This window comes from Mesoplodon bidens, assembly GCF_964165515.1.
Source record: "Mesoplodon bidens genome assembly, chromosome: 4".
NCBI lineage: Eukaryota > Metazoa > Chordata > Mammalia > Artiodactyla > Ziphiidae > Mesoplodon > Mesoplodon bidens.
The window spans coordinates 32524850-32538875 of NC_138160.1; the positions used below are offsets into that span (position 1 = coordinate 32524850).

The window sequence follows — 14026 nt, forward strand, 5'->3', positions numbered from 1 at the left end:
TTGCTTAGCGCCCCGCAAAAGGGCAGTCTGGAAGGGGGTGTCCTCAGCCTTTCCTGCTGTGGTTTTCCCAGGTCTTTGGAAGTTAGAGGCCCTCCACAGGGCCAGGCTGCTTCTTTGTACGGGAGGTCAGCAGAAGGTTTATTTCTGCATTATCCTTAGGGAGTTTGAGGTCAGTTTTCTTTCATGGGTACAAAACAGATCACATACCAAGATGATGTGCAGCCCCTGCCCCTTTCCATCTTTTGGAAAAAATGGGTTCAGCTTAGAATCATAGGAGAAAAAATGCTGCTCCCAGACCCTTCAGGGTTATTCTTCACCGGCAAATCAAGGACGCTCAAGTAACATCAGCCCCTCGGAAGGATGGTGAAGGAGAATCCAAGTCGCTAGCATGCCGATGTATAGCTGGGGGTCTGTAGCATAGGCTCTGTCATAGTGCCTCTCTGGGGGCCTTGGAGAAGCTTGGGCCAGTTCATCAAACTGTGAAAAGTCAGATTCAGATTGTGGTCTGGGGTTTAAGAGGCTCCCACACGATTCAAGAACTATATTTCGATTGCTTAGTCCACCTTGCCAATCTGGCTTAGAAACCTCTGTCTTTTGGAAGTGGGAGGTACATGTACACAAACCTAGAACCCTGTGTCGTGGGGAGATCTCGGAACTGACCTGTTGGCACTTCTTTTGTTTGAAAACTGTAATGTTTTCAATTTTGCCGGTAAATTCCCCCAGGTTCTTGTGTCTGAAGAGCCCCACTACCATCCCTGGGTCTCTTCAGCCAGGAAAGGAGCCCTCAGAAAAGAAGCCTACGTAGCACCGCCAGAGGCTTGCCTTGGCCAGCACAGAGCCCTGCGTTCATTGGTTAGCTGATCTTTCTAAACTCCTCCCCTCTGCTTCACAGCAGCCCTACAGCTGACTTCCGTGCCCACCTGCTGTTTCCAGGGGTGGAGATTCACCAAGTTCCCTAAGTCCTAGGAATTTTGGCTCTTCTAAAACCAGCCCTCACCCTAACCTTGAATGTTAGGACTCCATCCTTCAAATTGAATTGTTGCGGAATATGGGGATGTAGTGAGTCCACACCCTACATACACACGCACACACACACACACACACCCCTACATACACAGTAACTACCATCACCCAACAATTGTTTCACTGCTTTTTAGAATTTAGAAGCTAAAACTCCCCATTCATGCGGCAAGGGATGAAGCTCCTTCTTTCTAGAAGAAATGTTGACAATTTTATTTCAAATCAAAGGACGGCCACCTTCCACTCTTGCTGGATGAGATCTACTCTGTAATCTTTGGTTAAGCTTCGTGATGCATGGCCAAAAGATGGGGCAACAGTAGCTGAGGCAGGCCTCAGGATCTGACTGTGTTTTGAAACACGTAGTTTGTCTTTCTGTATTATAAACCGAGCAGGCACTGTGTGCTGTGTGCCTACCCACCCTTCCCCAACGCTGAACTCGTCCGCTCCCATTTTGTGAGCTGCCCCATGTTCACTTCCTTCCTTCTATCCCCTAGTATCTCCTTCTCCACAGAGGCAAGAAAGTGCAAAAAGGATGAGCTCTAACACCTCAGCTGGCCCTGGACGTGGATGTGGAGACTGGAGTCAGGGGAGGGGGCGTGGAGGGGCATCTCTTGAACTTTTTCTTTTTAAACTGAAACACTAGTCTGGTCTTGGAGTTTCTGATAATTACTTCCCCTTTGGTAGATGCCAGCTCTGTGAATTAAGTGGGATAAGGTATGTGAAAGTGCTTTACAGATATGTAACATTTTGTTACAATTGGTCTCCTTTGTGAAGTAAACTTTATCCTTTCAAAGTAATTGTGTGCAAGAGATGTGGCTGATTCAGTGAAAGCTCTCAATTATGAAATATTCTTAAATAAGTCAAATTTAACTGTTTATGTATATACAGCTACTCAAATCAGGATAACAGAAATAGAATTTATTAGATAGCCTGTTTCATGAATATATAAGAATGTGCTGTCATTGGTATTTCAATTGTGATTTTTTTGGTCATGACCATTTCTAATGTTTTAGAAAAACCTGTATTCTGGCAAATTCATACTTCTTATTCTGCTGTTTGTCTAGACTATTATTTTACCTCCAAAACCCACTTTTCCATATATAAAAATGCCTAATTACCAAATAGCCCTTATTGGAATTCTAATAAATTCTGAATATCAGAGCTACCATTGGGAAAGTCTCCTATGAGCCGTCAGCATCTCGAGCACTTACCTGGGAAGCCCCGTAGTAATCCTTACAAAAACCCTGTGCCACAGGAATACTATCCCTTTTTAATAGTATCCTTTTTTAAAAAAATAGATTTTAAAAAATTGAGTCTTTGAAAGATTACGTATTTTCCCAAGAATAATAATTGTAAAGGCAGGATTTGAACTTGGGTTTGGCTGACTGCTAAACCACTTCCCTGAGGGAGATTCAAATTAAAGAATGTTCTTCTTCTTCTAGTGCAAAATGGCATGAGAAAGGTAAGGTCAGCAGTTAAATAAAGCACAGGGGACAGTCCTTGTAGAATCTAGGGACTAAGGAAGTTCTGACAGCACAGAACAAGAATTTTAAGAATTTTTTTTTCTTTTAAAACCTGTAAGGTGTATTGCACATACCAAAAGGTGAGTAAAACATACATGCAGGTCTGAAATGCTACCAGCAAGCATCAGTATAGCCCTGGTAGTTTACAGCTGGCAGCCCTTGTGATTGGTTAGACCCAAGCCAAGAAGTTGTTAAATATTTTGAACACCTCCTGAAGGAATTTGTGAGATGAGTATTTCTACATGCTGGGCTTCCCCTTTCTCATAATTCCTACTCCTCCCCACCTCGGGTCCTTCCTTCATGGATGTTTTGTGGGTTGATGCTCCCTGAACCGTGAACCTCAGGACAGATGTCAAGTGCACTACCAAGGTGCAGCGGGCTCGATGGGAACCCTTGGATCACACCCCAGACACTGCCACTCGCTGAGCTCCTCTGTCACCTGTTTTAGGCTTGCATCCACCTCCTTTCATAAAAAATATAACACAGCACCTCTAGTTACTCACAAAGCATTGACTTCCCCTGGACCTATTAGGGCCCGACCCTGTTAGCAGACCTCGGGTGCTCTGTGTCTGTAGTTACTGAAAGCCAGAGCCCAGCGTTTTCCTTAATTGGTGCTCAGCCTGAGTGAGGAAGAGAGAGGGTTTTGATGGCTTCAACGGGGAATTGTGAGGTGTGTTCAACATCCACATCTTAGCTCAGCTCCACAACCTTACAGGTAGAAAGGGAAGGAAAAATTAAGATGTTTTAGTGTCCAGATCCTCTGCTGAGAACTAGATCATTTCCGACCTTGACTAATAAAGACGCTACCCTTTATTGACTCCCATCCTCTCAGCAGAGATTTTCCACATGTCAGCACCTCTTCTCTTCCTCTAAGGAAATAAAAGAAAGACAAAGATCATGATTCCTCATTCTTTACCCCATCCTACTCTACTTTTCTTCTTCCAGAAAGAAATGCCAAAAACATTATAATTTGCCTATTATTCCATGGCATTCTATTTTCTCTTAGTTGATCTTATAAATTAGCCAATCAGAACTGGACTGGTGGAGCCTCACGAACACAGGGGCACATATGTGGCTTTGTAGTAAGACACGTATTCGCCCCGTCTGGTGGTCACTTATGCTCTGGGATTCAAGCTTAGCTTGATCAAGAAGGATGGAACAAGTAATATGGGATATGAATTGTAAATAATAGAAATGGCAGAAGTCAGAAAGTCATGTGTTTTCTTTCTTTTTCCCCAAAACAAATGAAATGAAATGAAAAGTCACTCATATGTGCAACCAACTCTAGGATTATATAACCTTCCCTGGGTATGGAACTTGGTCCTACCACCCTAAAGCATTTAATTTCTCGTGTTCTATCCTCATGATACAAGCAGAGAAAGAACCAGTAAGTTTTTCACTGAAGTAAAATTGGTATCCTCAGGGAAGTCCCCAGTAGAAGGTGTTCTTTTGTTCCCAGCACAGGTCATTTTGCTCCTTTCTGCCTCAGGGCTTTTGTACCTGCTGCTTCCTCTGCTTGGAACTCTCTCTCCCCAATCTTTCTATGTCCCTATGACCTCCCTCCCTTTCTTCTTTTATATCATAGCTCAGATGTCACTTCCCCAGACAGGCTCCCCTAAACTTCACACACTGTCTCCTCGGCCCCGTTCCCTGCTTTGCTATGGCCCTTTCACTGCCTGAAACTCTTTACTTATCTGTCTCCCCCCTTCAGTATAAACTCCATACTGGAGTTGGAACTACTCATTCAAGGTTGTGTTCCTAACACCCTGTACAAAGTAGGCTCTCAATAAAATATTGATTGAGTACATGAATGACTGAATGTGACTTCACAAGCCAAGAGCCCGTGACTACTTTGGTGGCTGGATAACTTTCTACTGCTGCTGTCTGGGAAATTTGAAGAGAAGATGTGAGGAGAAAGTTGGTCTAGAGACCCACCAGGCCAAAAATGGGTTTGCCCATTGGCAAGGTTTATAGGCAAAGTCGAGCTCCCAGAATTGCAATGAGACACAAGTAAGAACAAATTAGAGTGAAAGAGGGAGGGAAGAAGGAAGGAAGAAAGGAAGGAAGGAAGGGAGGGAGGGAGGGAGGGAAGGAGAAAGCAAACCCAGGGAGTTTAAGTTCAAGGCATTAGGATGGAAAAGAGGCCTTTGAGAGAGATTTCAGTGATCAGTAGAGTTCCATTTGCTAATAAGGAGGTTGAGGAAGGGAAAGACATTTTCCAACTCTTTTGAATCAAGCCCTATTTTACCACTGTGTTCTTTTTTTTTTTAAATTCTTCCATTATGAATTATGATCATTTTTATAATTGAAAAGATGATGGATCTGAAGATTTAGGAAGCTGGTTAAGGATATTATTACATTGATATTTTCCATTTTCCTATTAACAGTAAATTTTTGAAACCCTTATTTCTTTTTTTTTGAATTTTTGAATTTTATTTTATTTTTTTTTTTGTACAGCAGGTCCTTATTAGTCATCAATTTTATACACATCAGTGTATACATGTCAATCCCAATCGCCCAATTCATCACACCACCACACATAACCCCCACCCCTGGCTGCTTTCCCCCTTGGTGTCCATACGTTTGTTCTCTACATCTGTGTCTCAATTTCTGCCATGCAAACCGATTCATCTGTACCATTTTTCTAGGTTCCACATATATGCGTTAATATACGATACTTGTTTTTCTCTTTCTGACTTACTTCACTCTGTATGACACTCTCTAGATTCATCCACGTCTCTACAAATGATCCAATTTCGTTTCTTTTTATGGCTGAGGAATATTCCATTGTATATATGTACCATATTTTCTTTATCCATTCGTCTGTCGATGGGCATTTAGGTTGCTTCTATGACCTGGCTATTGTAAACAGTGCTGCAATGAACATTGGGGTGCATGTGTCTTTTTGAATTATGGTTTTCTCTGGGTATATGCCCAGTAGTGGGGTTGCTGGATCATATGTTAATTCTATTTTTAGTTTTTCAAGGAACATCCATACTGTTCTCCATAGTGGCTATATCAATTTACATTCCCACCAACAGTGCAAGCAGGTTCCCTTTTCTCCACACCCTCTCCAGCATTTATTGTTTGTAGATTTTCTGATGATGCCCATTTTAACCAGTATGAACTGATACCTCATTGTAGTTTTGATTTGCATTTCTCTAATAATTAGTGATGTTGAGCAGCTTTTCATGTGCTTCTTGACCATCTGTATGTCTTCTTTAGAGAAAGTCTACTTAGGTCTTCTGCCCATGTTTGGATTGGGTTGTTTGCTTTTTTAATATTGAGCCACATGAGCTGTTTATGTATTTTGGAGATTAATCCTTTGTCTGTGATTCATTTGCAAATATTTTCTCCCATTCTGAGGGCTTTCTTTTCGTCTTGTTTGTAGTTTCCTTTGCTTTGCAAAAGCTTTTACGTTTCATTAGGTCCCATTTGTTTATTTTGTTTTTATTTCCACTACTCTAGTAGGTGGATCAAAAAAGATCTTGCTGTGATTTATGTCAAAGGGTGTTCTATGTTTTCCTCTAAGAGTTTTATAGTGTCCAGGCTTACATTTAGGTCTTGAATACATTTTGAGTTTATTTTTGTGTATGGTGTTAGGGAGTGTTCTAATTTCATTCTTTTACATGTAGCTGTCTAGTTTTCCCAGCACCACTTATTGAAAAGACTGTCTTTTCTCCATTGTATATCCTTGCTTCCTTTGTCATAGATTAGTTGACCATAGGTGCATGGGTTTATCTCTGAGCTTTCTATCCTGTTCCATTGATCTATATTTCTGTTTTTGTGCCAGTACCATATTGTCTTGATTACTGTAGCTTTGTAGTATAGTCTGAAGTCAGGGAGTCTGATTCCTCCAGCTCCATATTTTTTCCCTCAAGACTGCTTTGACTCTCCGGGGTCTTTTGTGTCACCATACAAATTTTAAGATTTTTTGTTCTAGTTCTGTAAAAAAAATGCCATTGGTAATTTGATAGGGATTACATTGAATCTGTAGATTGCTTTGGGTAGTATAGTCATTTTCTCAATATTGATTTTTCCAATCCAAGAACATGGTATATATCTCCATCTGTTTGTATCATCTTTACTTTCTTTCATCAGTGTCTTATAGTTTTCTGCATACAGGTTTTTTGTCTCCCTAGGTAGGTTTATTCCTAGGTATTTTATTCTTTTTGTTGCAATGGTAAATGTACTCCTATGTTCTTTCTTGATCATTAGAATAAACTTTAATATTTCTATGCTAAGTTAGAGTACATTTTCCCTCTGGTCCTCATGAGTCTAATTATGGTCTCAGATCCTTAGAGATTGTGTAGGGAGGTGTGAGAGGTGTCTGGTTGGGGTTTGGTCTTTGCCATACTCTTCTCCCCACAATCCATTTTCTTCAACAGTTTCAGAAACTTCTGCTGAGCTGAGACAACGCTCCTTGACCCCAATCAATCAAATTTCTACAATAAACCTGATTCCATGATGTTCTTTGCCTCCCCCACTACCCCATCCCCCTTTTCTTGTCTCTACGGTCCTGCTTACTCAGACATTGCTCTGTTCAGCTGTTGTTGGGTGTGTATCTGTTTATGTCCTTTTGTCATACAACTGTCCATGTGTGAATCTGACCTAGTTTTGCTCTGAGATTTGGACCCTTGTTTTTAATTGCCTGCCTCTCCAGAGACCAGCTTGGCATGCTGGGTCTCCTGGTTTCTCATATATGTAGCCACAAAATAGATTTCCTTTATCCCCAGTCACTAGAAATGGCCCCTATTTGGTGGCAGTGCCCTGAACTGCCTGCATCTGTGAGCAGAGGGGAAGCAAGTGGGGGCAGAAGACAGTGACATCGCTAGGGGTGGGAGGAACATTCAGGAAGGGACTGGAAGTAGCTTCTTCCAAAATCCCCGTGACTTATCATCACCCTCCTGCAGCTTCCATACAACCCGCTCCCTCCTTTGGTCAATGTCTATGGAAAGTCCTCAGCAACCCTTGAAACCTTGTTACTGCCCCCAAACACAGTACCTTTGGACAGGGCAGAATCTGGCAGCCATGGCTGTGCCTGGAGAACTGTCTTCTTGGACAGACACAACAGGTAATAACCTTGTTGTGAGACCTTCTTGGAAAGTCACTTTATCTCCCTGGGCCTCAGTGTCCTCATCTCTAAAATGGGCACAGTAATGTCTGAGGCAGGTGATATTTTCTACTTCTCAAGATTATTTTGAGGAAAATACATGTGAAACAGAGATTATGATGTCAGTCCACTTTTCAAGATGAAGGAGAGGTTGATACTTGTTTCCTCACATAGTTACTGAAGGATGGTATAACTGACCTCAGTGACCACCAGCTGGTCTATTGCTTTTTCTTTATGACTCTGTGCCCTGAGCTGTGCTCTTGGGACTTGAAGTCATTAGAATGTAAGATTTTAGGAACCAAGGGTCAGGAGCGAAAACATTCCTGACAGAAGTGGAAGAATAGAAGAGACCACATGAGTTAAGTCAAGTAGAATCATTAGGATGGGTTTTGGTTGGTTGGTTAGTTAGTTTTAAAAGACTGCAGATTTAGAAGATATCAGAGAATTAAAACTGCTAGGCACAATGAGCCATGCTAACAATATAATTTCATGTCTCTCACTGCTCAAGCACATCCTGGATTCAGGCAAAGAGAAAAACAAAACAAAACCCCGCAGAGTTATAGTACCGTACCTCTAGTTTTTGTTTGTTTGATTTTAACCTTCCAAAAACTAGACTTTTACTTAGACAAGGTCAGCAGCTTTTTCTGCAAAGTGCAAGATAGTAAATATTTTGGGACTTTTGGGTCACCTTTGCTGTTTTAGCATGAAAGCAGCCATAGACAATAAATAATGTGTGTGACTGTGTTCCAATAAAACTTTATCAATGGACACAAAAAATTGAATTTCATATAATTTCTATGTGTCACAAAGGATTATTCCCTTTTTAACCTTTTTCAACTATTTAAGAATATAAAAACCCTTCTTAACTTGTATACTGTTAAAAATGATTAAAGAAGACAATTTAGGTAATACAAACAAACTTAAACATTTCATGAAGTAAGCAGTGTCCATTCTCAAAGGACCAGAGGACTGCAAAATGAGGCAGGAGGCAGGAAGCTTTTATAAGATAAAGAATGAGGAACAAGGACGAAAAAAGCAGAAAATGAAGAAAGAAGAAGGACGTGAGTATAGAGCTCAGAGTTGCCTTGGCATTTGGAGATTGGCTGACTGGATACAGGCAGATCTCGAGACATTGCTGGTTGGGTTCCAGACCATCATGATAAAGCAAGTATCATGATAACTCGAGTCACAAGAATCTTTTGGTTTCCCAATGCATATAAAAGTTATGTTTACACAATATTGTAATCTATTAAGTATGCAAAGGCATTATCTCTAAAAAAAACAACTTAAGTACCTTAATTAAAAAATACTTTATTGTTAAAAAATGCTAGTCTTCAATTTGAGCCTGCAGTGAGTTGTGATCTTTCTGCTGGTGAAGGGTCTTGCCTCTGTCGATGGCTGCTAGCTGATCAGGCTGGTGGTGGCTGAGGCAATGTCTTAACATAAGACACAATGAAGTTTGCAGCACTGATTGACTGTTCTTTTCACAGTCGATTTCTCTGTAACATGCAAAGCTATATGATGGCATTTTACCCACAGCAGAACTTCTTTCAAAATTGGAGTCAATCCTCTCAAACCCTGCTGCTACTTTATCAGCTAAGTTTATGTAATATTTAAAACAATTTTTAAACATCTTTATTGGAGTATAATTGCTTTACAATGGTGTGTTAGTTTCTGCTGTATAACAAAGTGAATCAGTTATACATATACATATATCCTCATATCTCCTCCCTCTTGTGTCTCCCTCCCATCCTCCCTATCCCGCCCCTCTAGGTGGTCACAAAGCACCAAGCTGATCTCCCTGTGCTATGCAGCTGCTTCCCACTAGCTATCTGTTTTACACTTGGTACTGTATATATGTCCATGCCACTCTCTCACTTCGTCTCAGCTTACCCTTCCCCCTTCCCGTGTCCTCAAGTCCATTCTGCACTGCACGTCTGCATCTTTATTCCTGTCCTGCCCCTAGGTTCTTCAGAACCATTTTTTTTGTAGATTCCATATATATATGTTAGCATACGGTATTTGTTTTTCTCTTTCTGACGTACTTCACTCTGCATGACACACTCTAGGTTCATCCACTTCACTACAAATAACTCAATTTTGTTTCTTTTTATGGCAGAGTAATATTCCATTGTATATATGTGTCACATCTTCTTTATCCATTCATCTGTTGATTCTTTGTTGTCATTTCAACAATTTTCACAGCATCTTCATCAGGAATAGATTCCATCTCAAGAAATCAGTTCCTTTGTTCATCCATAAGAAGCAACTCCTCATCAGTTAAAGTTTTGTCATGAGACTGCAGTAATTTAGTCACATCTTCAGGCTCTACATCTAATTCTAGTTCTCTTGCTAATTTTACCACTTCTGCATTTACTTCCTCCGCCGAAGTCTTGAACCCCTCAAAGTCATCCATGAGGGTTGGAATCAACTTCTTCCAAACTCCTGTGAATGTGGATATTTTTACCTCTTCCCATGAATCATGAATGTTCTTAATGACATCTAGGATGGTGACTCTTTTCTAGAAGGTTTTCAATTTACTTTGCCCAGATCCATCAGAGAAATCACTATCTATGGAAGGTATAGCCTCACAATATGTATTTCTTAAATAATAAGACAAGTCAAAATGACCTTTTAATCCATGGGCTGCAGAATGAATGCTATGTTAGCAGGCATGAAAAAACATTAATCTTTTCTTTTTTTTTTAAAGAGGCAATGAAATTTATTGATTGTTAGGAATGAAATAAATAGGGAGGGAGGTGCAACTGTGTTATGTAAATTGCCCACCACTCTATACACTGGCAGCAGCTATCCAGTTCAGGGTTTGTGTTTGTTTGTATTCACAGATGTGCTCATATTGTGTCTTTTCTAATATTTTGTCATCCCATGACTTTGAGCTTGTAAATGGCTTCCTGTGCTCCTTAGGATGAGAGGAGAACTGCTTAAAATCATGTACAAACCTGACTGGACAGACCCTCACTTATCCCCAATCCCCCAGTCCAGCTCACAGTATTTTGGAAACAACATTACTCTTGTCTGTCTCCATCAGAGCTCTTGGGTGACCAGGTGCATTGTCAGTGAGCAGTAATATTTTGAAAGGAATCTTTTTTTTGTTTTTTTCTTCTGAGCAGTAAGTCTCAACAGTGGGCTTAAAATATTTAGTAAACCATGTTGTCAGCAGATGTGCTGTCATCTGGGCTTTGTTGTTCCATTTATAGAGCATAGGCAGAGTTGATTCAGCATAATTCTTAAGGGCCCTAGGATTTTCAGAATGATAAATGAGCATTGACTTCAACTTCAAGTCACCAGCTGCATTAGCCCCTAAAAAGAGAGTCAGCCTGTCCTTTGAAGCTTTGAAGCCAGGCATTGACTTCTCTTCTCTAGCTATGAAAGTCCTAGATGGCATCTTCTTCCAATATAAGGCTGTTTCATCTACATTGAGTATCTGTTGTTTAGTGTAGCCACTTTCATTAATGTTATGAGCTAGATCTTCTGGATAACTTGCTGCAGCTTCTATATCAACACTTGCTGCTTCACTTTGCACTTTGATGTTATGGAGACAGCTTCTTTCTGTAAACCTCATGAACCAACCTCTGCTATCTTCAGATTTTTCTTCTGCAGCTTCCTTAACTCTCAGCCTTGTTCTGGATTAGGCTTTGACCTAAGGGAATGTTGTGGCTGGTTTGATCTTCTCTCCAGACCACTAAAACTTTCTCCACATCAGCAATAACACTGTTTTGCTTTATCATTTGTGTGTTCATTGGAGTAGCACATTTAATTTCCTTCAAGAACTTTTCTTTTGATTCACAACTTGGCTACCCGTTTGGCACAAGAGGCCTGGCTTTGGGCATATCTCAGCTTTAGACATGGCTTCCTCACTAAGCTCAATCATTTCTAGCTTTTGATTTAAAGCGAGAGACATGTGACTCTTCCTTTCACTTGAACACTTAGAGACTATTGTAGGTTTATTAATTGGCCTATTAGGCCACTGTTGTGTCTCAGGAAATAGGGAGGCTGAGGGAAAGGAGAGAGATGGGGGAACAGCTGGTCAATGGAGCAGTCAGAACACACACATCTATCGATTAAGTTCACCGTCTTATATGGGCACAATTCATGACCCCCCCATTACAATAGTAACATCAAAGACCACTGATCACCATAACAAGTATAATGATAATGAAAAACTTTAAAATATTGCAAGATATGTCAAAATGTGACACAGAGATATGAAGTGAGAAAATGCTGTTGGAAAAATGGTGGCAATAGACTTGCTCGGCACAGGGTTGCCACAAACCTTCAATTTGTAAAAAGTGCAATATCTGCAAAATGCAATAAAGTGAAGCACAACAAAACGAGGTGTGCCTATAGGCTGTATTTTTGGTTGAGTGGAACATTTTCAGGGACATGAAAGTTATCTGAGTTTTGGTTTACCAATGTGGCAACCCTGGCAGAAGTGGCTTCATCTTGGGCCTAGAAATATATTTCACCAGTACAAAAACAGGTGGCCTTCCAGATTTGGCCTGTGAGATGTAGTTTGTTGACCACTGTAGTACATTGCTGGGAGTTATCTTCCAAATTTTGGGAGACTCTCCAGGAAGTCTGGGAAATCCTCTCTTTGGTAGTAATTCTGTCAAATTGGAAGGAATCAATTAGTGCATACTAAGGAAATTGTCCCCTTGATAGAAATCCCTGCCATTTAATTTTCACATGAATGTTCTGAAATAAATAAGAGGCCTGGAGAGCCTGCAACCTAACTATATTCAGACAGGTTTGTACTACTGTAAACAGAGAGAGAGGAGAGAGAGAGAGAAGAGGCATTGTTTGGTGTTACTCCAGGGACTTGGGATGGACCTATTAATTGGTGAGCTTCGTGGATTTGTAAATCTTTAGAATGTAAGATGAAAAAGTGAACAGGAAGAAATCATTTGTTTCACTCCTCGCCTAGACAAATCTGCATTTTAAATGTGCAGTTTGTGCATAAACATAATTTCAAGTGTGATTTTACACTCAGGTGCCCTCCAAGGTAACCTCTCCATTGACTTGCTGACGCCATGATGCCTGTAAAGCTGAGGAACACTCATTTGTGCAACTTTATTGGTTCTAAAGGGAATGATTCACTTTGCTGCTTAAATACCTGCTACCTATTAATTGCTCTTCTGAGACCTTTATACATCCTACGTTACCATACATTTACTTACCATCGGTGCACCGATATTTTACCGCCTCTGGCTAGATATGGATGAATGACTAAAACAAATGATAAAAAAAACCATAATTTTCTAAAGAATTGGCACTCATGGTGCTCTAGTTTCAACTGTGGCATCTCTTTGATCAGTCAGCTAGTGTTTTGCATTCACACGGTGAATATGCTATTTATTCACTCTGTCTCAATGGATTTTTAAACGTTAGTATATTGAAGTAATACACAAATGTTCTTAACTATTTTTCCTTTTGTTTCCTCCTACTTGCTTATTATTCGTTTTGTTCTCCTTCCTTTATACTCATCATTTCATGGTTAATCTTTTCTGCTCTTTGGAACACTTCTTGCTCGTCCACAATTCTCCACTGGGATCGTTTCTTAGCATCTAAATCCCTGAATCACTTAGGTGCTCTGATGAGGAAGGAGGGCTGCATTCGTGGTTTGGCACAGAGAAGGGGGTGTAGGAAATCAGCTTGACCCAGTGACAGACGTGTGGGAGGGACACAGTGCACTCTGGCTGAGTCTGGTGGATCTCGTCTGAATATGCAAACACATAGGAAACAGATTTGTGCAAGTAAGAAGCAACGAAGGGAGAAAAGATGACTTTTCTTATGATCTCAGGTGTCACCAGGCTCCCAGCGGGGAACAGGGGCTCATGCAGTTTGGTAATTTTTTTTTTTTTTTTTTTTTGCGGTACGCGGGCCTCTCACTGTTGTGGCCTCTCCCATTGCGGAGCACAGGCTCTGGATGCGCAGGCTCAGTGGCCATGGCGCACGGGCCCAGCCGCTCCGCGGCATGTGGGATCTTCCCAGACCGGGGCACGAACCCATATCCCCCACATCAGCAGGCGGACTCTCAACCACTGCGCCACCAGGGAGGCCCCAGTTTGGTAATTTGAAGTGAGTTTAGCAAAGGGACTCTTTGCAAAAGTTTGAGTAGATGTAAGGAAACCAAGAGGGGGCAATTACCAGCATCTGGAGACAGACAGGGAGGGCAAGTGCTGCGACCTTCACACACGTGTCCCGTGACAACCACCTAGGGAGGAAGTAGGAGAACAAACACTCTGACTCTTTTCCTCCCTCCTTCACTCCCCTCCTGGGGCCTCTGGCTGGGCAGACACTGTGGGAAGCCAGACAAGTCTGCCTCCCAGGGCCCAGGGCAGAGGTAGAT

At 41.2% G+C, this 14026-nt stretch overlaps 1 protein-coding gene across 1 annotated transcript in view; it reads left to right on the plus strand.

Moving 5' to 3' along the window:
- The window catches only part of EGFLAM (EGF like, fibronectin type III and laminin G domains), a 172955-nt gene that overhangs the window by 84755 nt on the left and 74174 nt on the right, over positions 1 to 14026 (plus strand). The window lies entirely within an intron of this gene.